The following is a 15661-nucleotide window of genomic DNA, read 5'->3' as shown; positions in this document are numbered from 1 at the left end:
ACTTTTGGAAGCCTCTGAGAAAAGGCCTGTGAAGTAACCCTAGATACACGTCACAGGCATGGGGCTCTGCCACCTTGAATCAAAAAAATTCTTGTTGGGAATTAAACATGTTCTCTTGTCAGCTCATCAAAGAAAGTATGGGTAGAAGCAGCATGTTGCAGAAATAAGCAAGTCTGGAAGTTGTGTTTAGGAATAAAATAGGAACAACTTGCCAAGGAAGATGATTTTCAGTAAAAGATCATAGCTAGAAACTCATCACTTAGGGCTTTTTAATTAAATGTGTTTGGGAAGGGATGGGCAAATAAGATCTCGGGGGAGAGATTATTTCAGCCACAGGCTGAGGCAGCCACCAAAGATGAGGGTGTACATGCTGCAGCAGAAGATGTGAGCAGCGGGAGTGACCCTCCTGCACTTGCATTTATAGGCTGCAAAAAAGAGTGAAGTGATTTTTCCCAAGGTCACCCAACAGTTCATAACCAAGGCCAGGAAGACACCAAAAGTCACCAGGGTCTAGTGACACTGCTTTGCTGAAGTCAAGGTGGAGCCATGAAGGTAACTTATTGCATCCCTCCTTTAGTCCCCACGTTTCTTGACTGCTTTTTAGAACTCTGCACAGGAATACAGGGTGTTAGGGATTGAATATGGGTGTAAATCCGAGTCCTTCCTGATGAAGGACTGAAGTGCAAGACCATAAATAGGAACCCTTCCAAAATGGAAGGGCAGATTTTCTCTGTGTTAACCTGCAGCTGACCGTAGGCCCAAGTGGTCTTCTGTTTCATTCATTGCTTTGGCTAATTTAGAACCTGGAGGGATACACTATATTTTGCCTTCCCACAGTGGATCGAATTCTTGTCTTGCATGTATGGAAGCTATTTTTGATGAAGTTGGTGAGTAGCCTCTCATGCAGACAAATGCAAGGAAGGCTCTGATATCTCAGGTAGGTTTAATCATCACACTTTTTTCTCTGGATGTCTTCACAGCTGCTCTTGTGTTTCTGTTTGGGCTCTAGAAATTTTGGCTCTAAACATACTTTTTTCCTCCAGGGTATTGAAGAAGCAAGATTATCTTGTGCATAGAAATACCATCATTTTGATTTTTGTTATTTTGTCAGTACAGTGTCTTCACCACATTCTGAAAATCCTTTTGCCCAGGTCACTTCAGTATATATTTGTAGTAGATGATTTGACGTGCCTTACTGATGAAAAGATGAAGCAGAGAACACCAGATTTATTATTGGGTCACTGACTGAGGTATTTCTTGAGTTCCAAGGGCTTTATCGTAGTGGCCATCCTGGGTCTTGTTGGTAAAGAGATGATCTCGAGAATTAGATCACTGAGATCATAATATACTGCTGTGTTAGACAAGATTCATGGTAGAGAGAGGATATGGCATTTACTGTGCCTTTTAAATGTCACATCCAGACTTTAAAGGCCATAGTCTTAGAATAAACAAAAGAGAGAGGATGCAGCTAGCTCAAGCAGCTTTAAAAGGAACAGCATCCTGGTGATCCAGAGGGAACCTGTGGTCCATATTTATGCAGCAGATACAAGACTAAGCAGCCACTGGAAACCATGCAAGGATGATAGCAGTGTCTTCCTTGAGATACAAGGTAAGATGTGCCTATGTGGTCAGCATTCCTTTCATTTAGCTGCAGAAGGAAGTAAGTAACATGTAGTTCTTATCAGAGTGATGCACAAAAAATTGGACTGGCATTAATGGCTTGAGTAATTTTGGTTGGAATACAGTAAATGGAGTGACTGAATGCCACACAGAGTAATACATCTCTGCAAGCAGTTGCTTGGCAGTTGAATGACTGGATGGAAATTTTTTTTTTCCTGTTTTCTTAGCTATGTGATAGTTCAAGTGGATGATAACACTGGCCAAAATTTATTTCTTTTCTCAGATGCATTCTTCACTGATAGAAACGGGCCCATAGGAGGGTAATCCACAGAGCTGAATTCTACACTGCAGTGTTGTACAGCATAAAAATGCATGTGGGCAGCTGCCACTGATCAGATGTGATAGTTCAGCATCTGCAGGCCTTTTAAAATCGGGCTTTTTTGTAATTTTTATGAACTGATAAATGTTGCCAAATTGCTTGGAAATTTACTGGCAGTCTTCAAGGGACATTCAGCTTTAAAAACTACACTTTTTCTCAGGCCCTTCTTGATTATTTTTCTGTGTGGCTTATGGAAGTGTGCATGTGTGTCTATATTTAAAAGTGTCCTTTTCTTTTTCATGCTTTCAGACAGCAACTGTTGTATTGATTTTTTTTTTTTACATATTTTTTTCTTCAGTACTAATTTCTAGAACAAACTTCAGTTATCTCTTAAAATGTTTTATTTTTTTAACCAAGTGGCACGATGGGGCAGCAAGTCACTGTGTGGTGAAGTTTGGTAATCTGCCCTCAGGAGTGAATTGTTATTGATTTAAAGGAAGATGAAAAGTCAGTGGTGTTTTGTGGGAGGGCTAAATGATCTCTTTTGGCTTTAAGATCTACGTATATTGATTTAAAATTATCTTGCTTTACCTGCTGCCTATAAATTTACAAATTCAAGCTAAATGAACATAAAACAAATTGTTTGAGTCCACTGTATTTGTATAGGGTTTTAACGAAACCATTTTAAATGTTGTTCTTTTTATTAATTCTGCTTAGCTGTGTATAGCTCTCTTAGAGTACTTCTCATTTTGGGGGGGCACTCTAGCAACATTTGTATACTTCACTGTAATTGAATCCTGATGCAAATCCAAGTCTTTGTTATTCTTGCATTCACTGCAGTGACCTTGATAATGTGAATGCTTCACCTTTGCTGCTCCTTGGAAGGCAGTCCTGTGAAACGGGATCAATTACGTGCATTGCTAGGATCCCATTTTCAATACCACTGAATTAAAAACAGTTAGAGGTAGTTAATGGGCTTCCCCCATGTGTGAGGGAGGGGCAGGGGGAATGAACAAAGGAGAATAGAGGCTGAATTGTTTGAGAGGGGGTAATCTCTGTTTTGTTTCTGCTATAGGTTGGGAAGGATCAATTATCATGTCAGAAGGCAGAGAAGCTAATATGCCCCAGAATCTACACATAGTTATTTAATCATCCTGCCTGGTGCACAGCATTCATCATTCACATTTTTAATGCTACTTACTGTTATAATCTCACATTTATGCAGGGAACATTTAGGGAGAGTCAGGCTAATAGGCAACAACCTGGGGAACAGAATAATGGAGAACCCATATGGTTTGATTTCTGTCTCTTCAATCTAAACCGCCTGAGCCCTGGACCCATGCAAACTGTTGTACATGTCTGATCTTGAGATGATACCCCTGTGGATGACTCAAGGCATTGTCTGAAGGAAAACCTTCATGAGCTTCCATCTGTACTGGGTGGGTAGTTCTCACTGGTGCTGTAAGCTGCTTTTTTCCAAGAGCAAGTGGGAGCTAACGTCATCACAAACCTGCGAAGGGTACAGGCTGTGAGCAGCTGGTATTTGTGCAGGGAGCTCTAGTAGCCATGCCATCCTGTCATCTGCTGTTTGGACTACTTTCAGACATCGTCAAGGCACAATTTCAGCCAGCCACTAGATGCATTGAGCACTTGCAGCATGAAGGTTGGTCAATGGAGAGTCACAAATGTGCAGGGTGATACCAAACAGGGAAGTGTTTTATGTATCGCATCTGTGAAGACATACATATATGTATTTTAATTCCTCAATGAAGTTTTTGGTGGTCTAGTCCGCACACTGAATAAAGATGAAGATGAGAGAGTTGGAAGGGCACTTCCTTAGGTGTAGCCAAGTCATCCCCTGGTCCAAGTTGGAGAAGAGAGCCAAGAAACCCCTCAGAAGGAGGAACCCACAGTGACTGATGTTGAAATGCCCTTTTCTCTTCAAACAGTCACAAAGCTGAAGGGGAAGCAAGTGATCACTATAAGGAGAGCTTGCCAAAACCAAATCTGTGGTCCTGTTACAGTGGCTGTGAACCAAGAGAGAAATCTGGATGCAGTGAAACTTCTCTTTCCTCCATCTTTCCATAATGTCGTGGGAATGCTAAATGAGACAATATCACCAAAACTTCAGGATACATTAGAGAGTGCAGCTGCACAAATGCTTTTACTTTGAAGCAGTAAGTTGCCTGATTCCTATAAGCCTCTTCCTAGCAATATCTAGGAGTACTGAAGGTTTTGTTTCACAGCAAGGAGGTAGATGGATCTAAAATTTGAATTTGTGGTACATTCTTTTTCTTCTGATGCCTCAGAGAGTGTCGGTATCAGAAATGAAAGCCAAAGAGGCAGAAAATTCCCTGCTACCTTGTGTGCATATAGCTTGCCTAATTTTTCATCAGTCATACCCACAAAGCAGTGAAAAATGCCATTGTGGGATGACCAGCCACCAACCAGTTTAGATTGGGATGAGTATCATGTTGCAGAAAGCAATCTGTTTGACCACAGTTCTGATGAAGAGGAAGAGCTAAAGACCTGTCCATTTACGCATTGCAGGTGCAGCTACCATTTGAAACATTGGGACCATTTAGCTTCTCGATGGCAATCCCACCTTCAGATATTCAGGCTGTTTTTCTGCTACCATTGCATTTCCCTGACCTCCAGAGCCTGTGGTGTCCCAGTTAAGGAGACAAGGGCTTAGGACATATCCTGCCAGCAGTAAGGGGAAAAATTGGACTAGTCCTTTACAGTCCATCAATTGGGTTTTCACGTTAGAACCATTCTGGCATATTCTTGGGTTTTCTCTAAATCCTTAGACCTTCAGAAACTAACTGGACTGGAAAAGCCTGCTGTAGTTTGTCAGAAGAGTCTGTATTTGTTCCCCGCAGAAAAGTGGTGCCTCTGCAGGGTGGGAGAGTCAAAAGCCATGCTTTCACATGCAGCTGCATTTATCCCCTTTGAAAGGTTGATGTTCATCTTAAGCTTGTGTTGCTCAGTTGTGATCTCTGCAGTTTTGCCTCAGCAAAGCAGTTTTGCACAGCGCTTGTCTTTAAGCACAGAACTAGTGCTTCTACTTGGAAACATAAGTTGGAACAGTTATTAAATTATGGAAACGAGCCTTTGCCACAAATTTCCCCACAATTTTCCTCTTTGTCACCTCACATAGGGGTTTTGTTCCATGTTGGAGCTCAGTGTGATATCACCAAGTTGCTTATGATTTAAATAGAAGAAGCCAACTGTCAGGAGTAATGCTTGCAGGTATTCCTTCTTTTCTTTATTTGCCTTACAGCAGTGCCTGCAGGCCAAAGCAAAGATTGTGCTGGCAGCACCTGAATAGTTAGTTCCTGCCCCTCAAGTCTATAGAGATAAAGGAATTATTGTTATCTTCATTGCACAATAACAGCACGGGAAGATGAAGTGACTTGCCCATGGTCATGCTAGGAGTCTTTGGCAGAGTGGGAAAGCAGAGCATTGTTTGCTCTGGTCTGATGCTTTTATCCCAGTGCCATCCTTTTGTGTGACTAGCCACTTGCAGTAATTTAGATTTTTCCGTAATGTCTCCAGGCACAAACGAGCCAGCTGGTAAATGGCACTAAATATATATCTCTTGGATCTCTGCCTTTCAAGATGCTTTTTATTTTTATCACTTACTTTGTGATAGCCAGGTGTCTGTATAGAGCCTTGTGTCTGGAAGGATCTCAGGATGTGCTCATCTAACCTCCTTTAAAACCTCCACACATGCCACAGGTTCACTGGGTGAATTTTTCCAGTGCTTCTTTATTTTTGTCCTTAGAAAGCTGTTCCTAAATTTAATACTATACTTGTCTTGCTCCAGAGATAGCAGCCTTTTACTTATTTGGAGACTTGTGTTCTCTTTCAGTCTCCTTTTCCCCAGGACAGAGCAGTCTCTGCTTCTAGCTTTCATAACTTGTGGGTTTTCTCCAATCCCCTCTTAGATTCCGTAAAAATGCACTGTGTTTTTCCTGACGTTCAGAATGGGGCACGGAATGGAGCTCCATGAAGTGCTTCCTCCTTCTCCCCAAGGACCTGATAGATCCCTTCCCTTTGCCTACTGGGAAGCCATGGGTTGAGGACTTGCCGAAGCAAACGGCCCAGAGGAGGTGCATTCCACAGCAAAGCAGGGCATCAAGATGTCTGGGAAGGTTTAGTGAGCCAGGGACACTCCCGAGGACTGCCAACACCCACCAGCAGGACCCACAGCTTCTACAGGAGCAGCTGATGAGTTAGTGGGGCCAGGAGTAGCCACAGCCAAAAAAGAGCAGCCCCAGGGAGAACTGTGGGTGACCAGGAGGGGAAACAGGGCGAGGTGTGGCAGTCTGTGTGCGAAGGGTGCACAGGGAGGTCACAGTCTGCTGACTTAAAGGGGAGAAGAAATTCACTTCATCCCATTCCTACCAGCTTGATGTCAGAGCCAGCAAGCTCCAGGAAGACCTTACAGCACCATCCAGAGCCCAAAGGGGGCCTACAAGAAATCTGGAACTTTTACAAGGGCTTCTAAGGATAGGACATGGGGTAATGGCTTTAGACTTACAAGAGAGTAGAGTCAGATTAGATACAAGGAAATTTTTTTTTATGATGAGGGTGTTGAGGCACTGGCACAGGCTGCCCAGAGAAGTAGTGGTTGTGACCTTCCTAGAAGTGTTCAAGGCCAGGGTGGATGAGGCTCTAGGTAACCCAGTCTAGTGGAAAATGTCCCTGCCCATGTCATCAGAGTTGGAACTAGGTGATCTTTTAGGTCTCTTCCAACTCACACAACTTTGTGATTCTGTGAAGCTACATCTTCTTCCTTCCTTCCAAAAATGCTCCCATGTTTCACAATGCAAAGGTTACCCTTTAGGAGAAGCTGAAGGGACACAAATTTCCCTTGATAGTACCAAGAAGTGTTTTTCCAAGCACCTGTAGTAAAACTTGGATTTGTGCTGACTTTAGTAGTTAGCTTAATCTCAAAGTTTGGAACCTGAGATTTTAGGACTGACAGTGCCCATGGTCACACTTAAGTGCCAGAAGACTGGGAAGAATATCTGAGCTAGCAGCAAGGATGAGATCTGTTAGATTTTTTTGTCTGCCATTTCCCTTAAATGCAGGAGCCTGAGCAGCATTTGCTCTGATTTAGAAAAGCCATTGTCAGTCTCAAAACAAGGGTTTCATATAATCACAGGCACATAAACCTTTCCATTTCAGCTCTAGTAATTATGAGGTTTTACTGATACAGGGGTTTGATCTAGTATTACCAGTCTGATACGTTTTTATTTGTCTTTAAGAATTTTATTTCAAGCCTTCCAGTCTTCAGTAGGGAACTCACTTATGGAAGAGGTCTGGACTGTGGTTCTGCAAAGTCCAGCTCAGGGTCCTGTCACAGGTGGAGAGCTCATGCTTTTCTCACATTTCTGAATGAGAGGTGAGATGAGAACAGTGGTGGTATTCAGAGGGACCAAATACCACAGAAATCCAAAACAAGCTACACTGGAAGTTAAGGACTTTGCCTATTTTTCCCTCTGACCTGATGCACCTTTTCAGTAGCTGTTCTTCAAGTGGAAATGTAAGGAATTAATTTGCCTGCCCCTGATTTCACTAGAGTGTTTAGTAATTTGGCTTTAATGTTAGAATTCATCAGCAAGACTGATTGCTGTATCACACAGAGTGGCAGGCTTGGCAGAGGAGGAAATTTCCCACACAGTTTAAAAATGGTCCATGAATTTGCCAAGTTTAAAGCTTGATAACAGCAGAAAAAGGATGCAGCAAGTCTTGTGTGAAGAAAGGAGCCAATTTAGGAATTAAGATGGTGAGATGGTAGGGAGCAGGCACATGAACATTTCACATTCAGTTCAGTAGCTGTGGCTTGGCTGTGTTTTGTTCTTAATGGCATGTGGTTTTTAAAAGGAAGTTTTTGCTTAAATGCAAATCAGATATTAGGTTACTAAAGATAGGGAAGGCACTCCTTGGTAAGTGTGGTGGAAGCTAGTCTTATAAATGTACTCAATAATGAGAATTCTATTGCAAAATGCTGTGGCTACGATTCAGCAAAATGGCAACAGTAGTGGTAGTGCCCATGGACTTAAAATTAAACATTTTCCAAAGTTTAATTGGAAATGCTATGATGGATCGGAGCTGGAGTCCTTATCACCTTGCTAGGAGTGAATTTATGGGAGTTTTGTAAGTCAATAGTATTTATTCTTAGGCTTCACAACTAAACCACTAATGGAATATAGGGGAACTACAGCTTTTCTGTGGTGTGAAGAAATCTGACTCTGGTCTTAACCACAAACTGTTCCCAGCTTTCAGAAGAACTTACTATCTTGATTTCCAGAGGTGCTAGAAAAACAAACTCAAGTATTGGAGTTTCCTGTGGATCTGCACCCTACAGGAAGATATTTCTGCATGCCTCTCTTCCCTGCTCCAACAAATACTCGTCTCAGGTACACATTGGCCTTAAGTGCAAGTACCTGCTAGGGACATCAGGGAAGCCTCTTTTTCCTGAGCCCAGGCAACCTGTGATGCCCTGATATCTCCCTCTCCCTTCTGAGGATCATGATAAATTGCAGCTTCACAGGAACTGGCTGTGCAGGACACAGGACTGATGCTGCTGTAAATAGAAATGAATGTATGTTAGGCTTGGCAATTGAAAAAAGGTTTCTCAAACAATGAGCTATGGTCAGGGCCAGTCTTGCCAGGCCAATTTTTAAAATTATTTTTTCTACACAGCCTGTAGCTGTATGAAAGGGACTTTGCACCCTGCAAAATATAGGTGAGTTTTTGCAAGCCTCCAGGTTTCAAGAGGAAAAAAAATTACCTTGGTTGATGTTACAGTTCGTGGTGCCCTTCATTATACAGAGTCCTTAAAATTCCTTAGAACTGTTGTATACCAGGACTCGTACTAAGGACTTGAACGTGTTTGTTGATGAACAAGCTGGAGGTAATGCTTCCCCTCCTTTGAGATGAGCGTGCTCGATATTACACCATTTTCTCTTGTGATATCTGGTCATGTTTTCCTCAGGCCTTGTACCTGCAAGTTTTGTGGATCTGCAGGCAGCTTCCATTCTTTAAGAGTGCACGTCTGTCATCCATGATTGGCAGGAGCCGAGAGCGTGTCTCTGCAGTTCTGTAAACAGAAGGCAAATGGCAAGAATCCAATTTATTTTTTGAAACCATGTGCTTTTAACAGCCTTGCCAAAGGTTATGTGTTTCTTTGAGATGGCAGTGATACACGATGGGTATCATTGAATATTCTGGCTCTGTTCTATATGGGGTGGTGTGTGCATGAGGGATGACAAGGCAGCCTTACCCCAAAGGCTCTGTAGCTTAGTGCCTAGATTTTGTGGTGTCTTTAGGCTCTGCTTGTAATCCTGATTCAGTTCTAATATACGATAGCCCTGACAGAAAATAACTTCCTTATGGTAGATTTTTTTAGAAATTATTTGCTTGCTTTGTGGCATAAGCAGTGAATTTTGGAAACTTTCATGCAGTCAGCAAGAGGGCATAGAGAAAGGAGTGCCAGAGGTGAGATTTGCTACGCCTTCCTGGGTTACCTCCACAAATGCAGGCACTTAGGTACGTGAAACTTAGCAATATTTTGTTAAGGCAAAATATTTTGTGAATGGCAAAGCTTTCATTGGTTGCATCCACTGTCCTTTGGGGAATATGTGTTGAGTCCTGCTGTCTCACAATTAACAACATATTTTGATTAAGAGGAAAAGACTGCATACAAACATTTAAAGCCGTGCATTTGTTTTCAGAATTTACGAGTCAATAATCAGGACTTGGTCTTAAAAACAAAGAACATTTTACAGATCCATTTTTATAACAAATTATTGCAGGGAGGATTTCAGTAGTGGTTTTTCACATGCAGCAAGGCATTTGTTGCTATTTGTTTTTTTAATATCATTTTACAAGAGCAGCAAAATATCATTGAATGTTCATCTAAAGATTTACCATAAGAAGCAGTAGGTCCTTCTGAGTGGGACAGTTGATGTTAGCTTATTGCTGTGGTTTCCTCTATTTTCTCTCTTTGTTGATTCCTTTTGCAAGCTCCTTTAGGAGATACTCAGAGAAAAGAAAGCCTTGAATTATCTGAGTTTAGTGCACACGCATGCCTCTACTTCCCCTAAACACACTGTAATTACTGTAAGAACAGTGAGTTCTGGGGCACACAAATCTTGAGGCCTTAGATCACACTGGTGAATAGCCAGGCAGATCTCCTGAGCTGTTACAGAGATCAGAAGCAAGAGGTGAACCATCATCCCTGCATGCAGATTACTTCTATTATTTCACTAATGTCAATATATGAATTGAAGGTGTTTTTTTCTGGTTTGTGTCTACCAGCACAAGAGCACTTCTCTGTAGTGGGAGTGCTGGTAATTAAAAGCATTGGGTTAGTAGTGTCCACAGAACCACAGCATCCATACTGCTCTCTTTGCCTTTAGCAAAGGTGCTTTCCTGGTATCTTGGGTGCAAGGATTAGAAGCCTATAGAGAAGTTACCTGAGGAAAACTTTGTCAAAGAAGGAACAGGCTCTTCAGCATGATTAGGCACCACTTTGGGTTTCACTTTTCATGAATCCAACCTTCCATCCAGCTGCGATGCAGCAAGGTCTTGGGAGCACTTTGGCCATCACCAGCTTGGGTGTCGTGTCCTGGTGTCGAGCTTAAGGAACTCACAGGAACCTGGATGGGAGCCACCTGAAAGATCACCCTTTTCCAAATGAGATAGATCTGGTTGCTAGGGTTAGTCATGGATTCATGTTACAAAAGAGGGGCCCTGCCTTCTGTCAGGGCCATGGAGTGCTTCAGTTGGGTTCCCCTCTCTTGTTTGACCTGTTTTGTTTCAAGGTACAGATCAGGGCATCTCAGGTTTCAGAGGCTTTCAAAATGTCCATTCAGACTGGTAAGAGATCTAAGACCTGGCACCTCAGGGGATCATCTTGGGATGTAGAAGTTGTGAAGAAATATTATATATTCATTGCCAAAGCAATTTGAAGATTGTGTTCTCATTTTGATATTTAATATTTTTAGAAAAGGACTAACATGAAGTCCCCATCTACACAGGACATACCTTGAAGAATCATTCAAAAGAAGACAATGAATATATGAACATATATGAACAATGTTTTAGGATTTGGCTCCTACTTGGCAAGGTGTTTGGATTTATTCTAATCCTGGGGCTAAAATTTACCTCTTTGCCTTATTTAGGGCCTGTGCAGGATTGAAATCCCACAAAAGATCTCAGATAGAATAGAAATGACATTTGATGCTACTGGGTACAAGGACCTTTCATTTCCTGGACTCAGTTGAAAAACATTTGCAAGCACCTGCAAACTTGGGGCGCAGTCTGTTTGCCTAACTAGACAGGCATGGTTTGCAGCCATTTGTTCTTAAGGGACAAAGAGTTTTAAAATCCATTATCAAATTTGAGTACACTTTGGGATATGAAAAAATGCAGAACAAAAGTCAAGTTATGATTTAAATCCTAAGTTCTGACCCAGGTGTAATATTCACAGTAAAAGTACCCTTAAGAGAGCCACTGGGTGTTAACCTGCCCTAAGAGTTCCCATGCAGAAATGCAAAGCGATAATACAGTGAGAACATTTTTTTTTTCCTTTCCCATGCAGTGTTTCTATTTTAACTAACATATCTATATTTTTTTTAATTATCCTACTGCTTGAAGCCACATGCAATTCTGCAATGCCTTTAGTGAGACTTGGTGAACAAGGCAAGTCTTGCTTCAAACTCTAAATTCAGTCACCAGAGGCCTGAGAAAAAAAAAAAAAATTAGAAACTGAGTGAAAAATTACAATATACCAGGCTTTTGAAGTGAAACGAGAGTTACTTGTCTTGTGGTTACTCTACTAATACAGGTTTTATTTTCTTCAATTATACCTGGTTTTATTAAGTGCATTAATTATGACATAATTGTTTGGTTATATGGTAACAGGTAAAGCTTATGGCTTTGGGACTGAGTGAGATGGGGAGCCATTAGCTGTTGTTTCTGCCAGAGTGAAAAATACCAAGGCAAAAATAATTGGCCTGGAGAGAGCATTAGATAGACCATGAAAAGTAGAAACTGGATTATTTGTTTTGTCTTGGTACAGTGGTTGTTCACCTGATAACATTAGTTTCTCTTAAAATATAATTAGCATTTTATTCCACTAAGCATTATTGTATGTTAGATATTAGTGGGACACAGTACAGTATGTTGTAAATATGGCCTTTGGTGCCTAGATGGCTAATTCAGTGCTAATGTCATTATCAAAGGTTGCAGAGGAACAATGTCCTAAAACGTCTGTTCCTCGTGAAATAATTTTCTGTAGTTATTTGGATGTGACTAATGATGTGTCTCCTGCAGAAACTTTAATTTATTTATTTGCTATGTCCCTTTACTCTTCTTAAGAAATGTTAGAAACAGAACAAAAAAATTAAAAGGAAGAATCAGTTTTCTATGCTTTTCTTTGTTTCCTGATTAATTTTTGGTCTCAGGAAAGCAAAAATGTACATTGGCAATTTCACACCTTGTTACATCTTCTGTTTGCTTTCATCACATGCATGGCTGTTTTCATAAATGGCAAACATAAACATAAATGATGTAATATCCTTCTTTGATCTTGACTGTGTGGCTGAGAAATTAATGCATATGTGCAGAACATGAACAATTCATGTACATCCACCTTTTGTTGTGTCAAGGCAGGGGTTTGAACAAGACTTCTGTCTGCTTACATAAGGAACATGAGATAATACAGCTTTATATATCTTGACTCTTATGTGAATTCATTTTTTCACATGTTGTACTCCAAATGGAAAGGCTCTGTGGTTTGACTTCTTTCTGTTAAGAGGATGCTGCCCTTGCAGAAGCAGTGACCTTTGAAAAGCAAGTCTTAAGTAATCCTTTTATTTTTCTGAGATCATATAGCACAGTATCTAGTTGCAGGCTTTTAAGATGGAATGATTGCAGACTTTGTCCACTTGCCTGGATTGGATTACATTTTGTTTGACAAGGAAAACTCTAAAATACTTATACCTTCCTTCCTTCACTTCAGAGCATCGTAATCTCTGTGCACTGAGGATGCAGAGTAGCTGCTGTATCATGCCAGCACCGCTGGGATTTATTGAATTTACTTAATTGGCCTTTATCTCACGGTTACACTTTAACACTTCTTTTGAAGGAGATTCAAAAAGGATATGGTTACTCCCCTTCTAATTTACTTTGAGAGTTGGGTTACTCATTTTCTTATCTTCCATCCATTTCCCGGTAAAGCAGAGCATTCTATGAGCCACAATTGAACGTTTTAGAGACTTGCACACCCAGAGATTTAAATACACAAAGCTGCTCACTAGCCAAGCTTTTTGCACATGCTCTTTAAAGAAAATTCTCTGTTTTAGGAGTGTGTGAAGTTTGATGGGTGTGTCTGGGTGGCTGGTGGTGCATTTTGTGTTATACTATGCAGGTGCACGTAAAGGAGAGCTAAACTGCCCTGAACTTCTTAGGGAAAAGGTTTTGTAGCAGAGTTTGGGAGCACTTACATTGTTTTCTTGTTTTCTTTACTTGTGAGCCTCAGTCCTATAAACACTCCAGGAAACCTCAATAAAGTGGATGAAAAAACCACTATTTGATCAGGCAGTTTTGATACTGGGAATTGCATGATTTTCACCTTCCTGAGAGGCATTCAATACCAGGGAGAGCTGAGGTCTCCCCTGACTGCTCTTCTCAAGTTTACCTTTGCTAATCGGAGTTCAGAATGGTTTAATGCTCAACACTGATGTTCTCTATCCTGCCAGACCTGGCTGCCAGCTCTGTAAGCATGGGATAGGTGTTGCAGGGATTTGGGGGCATTGGAGATCAGTCCCAGAGGGCACAGGTCCCTTTTTCTGATTACTTTGGTGGCTCCTCCCTGTACATGACAGCATCTGAGTGGCTCACAATAAGTGATCGGTGTCATCTCTTTAACAAGGATTATAGAAATCTCCTTTTCCTTGGCACCATCACCACACAGCGAGGCTGTTATCCAACATCCCTAAAAACTGTGTAGCTCCCTTGTATCAGAGGGGGCTTCATTCTGTTTTAATGGAGCTCTTACTTCTTTGAGCTAGCACATCTGACCGTGCACGTGTGCACGGATCGCGTGTCTCATGTGCACAGCTCAGCTTGCTGTGCACACACATGAACAGTGCACGTTTAGGCACCTGGGCTGATTAATGGAAATTCCTTTACCACCTTAGCAGTCAGTATTTAGGTTGTTATTTGCCTTCACATAGCCCAAAAACTTGTAGAGGACGTCAGTTGGGGAGAGGTAAGGTGACTTCTGCAGATGAAAAATTGTTGGTGATCACCATGCAGTGCCTGCATAAATAACACGATCATCATTCAAATCAAGGTGGTTTTTACTCGCTCAGTGGAGCAGTTGTGAGCACAGTGGTGGATGCACACTTGAAAAGCAAACACTGTCTGTACAGCTTGGTGCCAGCTCTCCAGCAGAAAACAGTATGGAGATAGCCAGCACCTTTCAGGATCCTTCAAGAGCCAAGTGGGGAAAGTAAAGAGGAGTGTAAAGAACTGGGGCTGAAGCAAGACTGAGATGTGGGAACTTGCTATAACAAAGAAGTCTTGCTGCTAGCCTTCAGTCCAAGAATAATTGTCTGGAGCTCTTCCCTTACTCTTTGGCTTAAAATCAGACCTGGAAAAATCCATGTATTTGTTGTCTTTATTTTACCTAATGGGCTGGTGTTTTTTATAGTGTTAAGATAATTAGCTAGTCCTGCATATAGAAGAAATTTTTTTCTGTAGTTGCAAATACATTTTGGAAGATGAAATACGGTTGTTTGCTGCTGCTTTTTGCATGCCATTCCCCACATGGCCACAAAAGTATTTGCCATGGGTCTCCTCAGGCTTCCTGTCATCCCTGCAGGAGCTGGCCTGTGTGGAGGGTGAGTTAAAGTCCCTCATCCAGGCATGGCCTATTTTTATCTCTGGAGAAGCTGCTCTTGGCCCTACAAATGGGAGACTATGAATTTCTCCCGTCCCCTTTTCTTTTCACTCAGTGCTGTTTCCTAATCACTGGCATGAAATACCTGGGGTGTTAGGGTTGCATTGCCCGTAGCAACTTTTGCTAGAGAGCTGGCAGGGGTGGCAGCAACCACAACTTAAAAAGTCTCTGCAGACATCGGACTGAATACAAAGGATCAAGCCTGTTTCTGATGCACATGTGTGCTGGAAAGGACAGATAACCTTTCAGGGCTGCATCTTAAGATAATGAGCAGCGCTGGTATGGCTGCTCTCATGCTGTGGCTTTCCCAAGCACACAGAGAACTTCCGAACTGTGATTGCCATTAAAACCTTTTGCCATTTGCAAGGAATTAGCATCACTATGTGAGCTATAACACCCCAGTGATATTTATGGAGAGCAATTGAATTATAAAGGTTGTAATATTCCTTGCTTCTGGAAGGAGGGGGCTGAAAGATGCCTAGGCTTAAACTACTTAAAATCCAAAAAAGAGTTAAGGAGCCCATGTAACCTAAGGTCTTCTGAAAAATATATGCCTTGAAAGCAGGCAAAAGAAAGCAAAACATAATCAATATGCAATTCTGATAACAAAGACCTTTGACACATTTGAAAAGAGAAGGTGTGGGGCTGATGTGTTTGAAAATTGCTTGAAAAGATGGGGTTGATGTGTAAGCTTTGATAATAGTTCATGTTTCCACTTTGCCTTGGTGGTCATGCTA

General features: G+C 41.6%; 1 protein-coding gene across 7 annotated transcripts in view; it reads left to right on the top strand.

Annotated features, from left to right (window-relative positions):
• The window catches only part of EPHA5 (EPH receptor A5), a 210249-nt gene that overhangs the window by 125110 nt on the left and 69478 nt on the right, over window positions 1-15661 (top strand). The window lies entirely within an intron of this gene.

The sequence above is a fragment of the Pseudopodoces humilis genome, chromosome 6 (assembly GCF_049639895.1).
Source record: "Pseudopodoces humilis isolate 2021_Gansu_Grassland_sample_001 chromosome 6, ASM4963989v1, whole genome shotgun sequence".
NCBI classification, from domain to species: domain Eukaryota; kingdom Metazoa; phylum Chordata; class Aves; order Passeriformes; family Paridae; genus Pseudopodoces; species Pseudopodoces humilis.
This window is presented reverse-complemented; position numbering and strand designations above follow the sequence as displayed.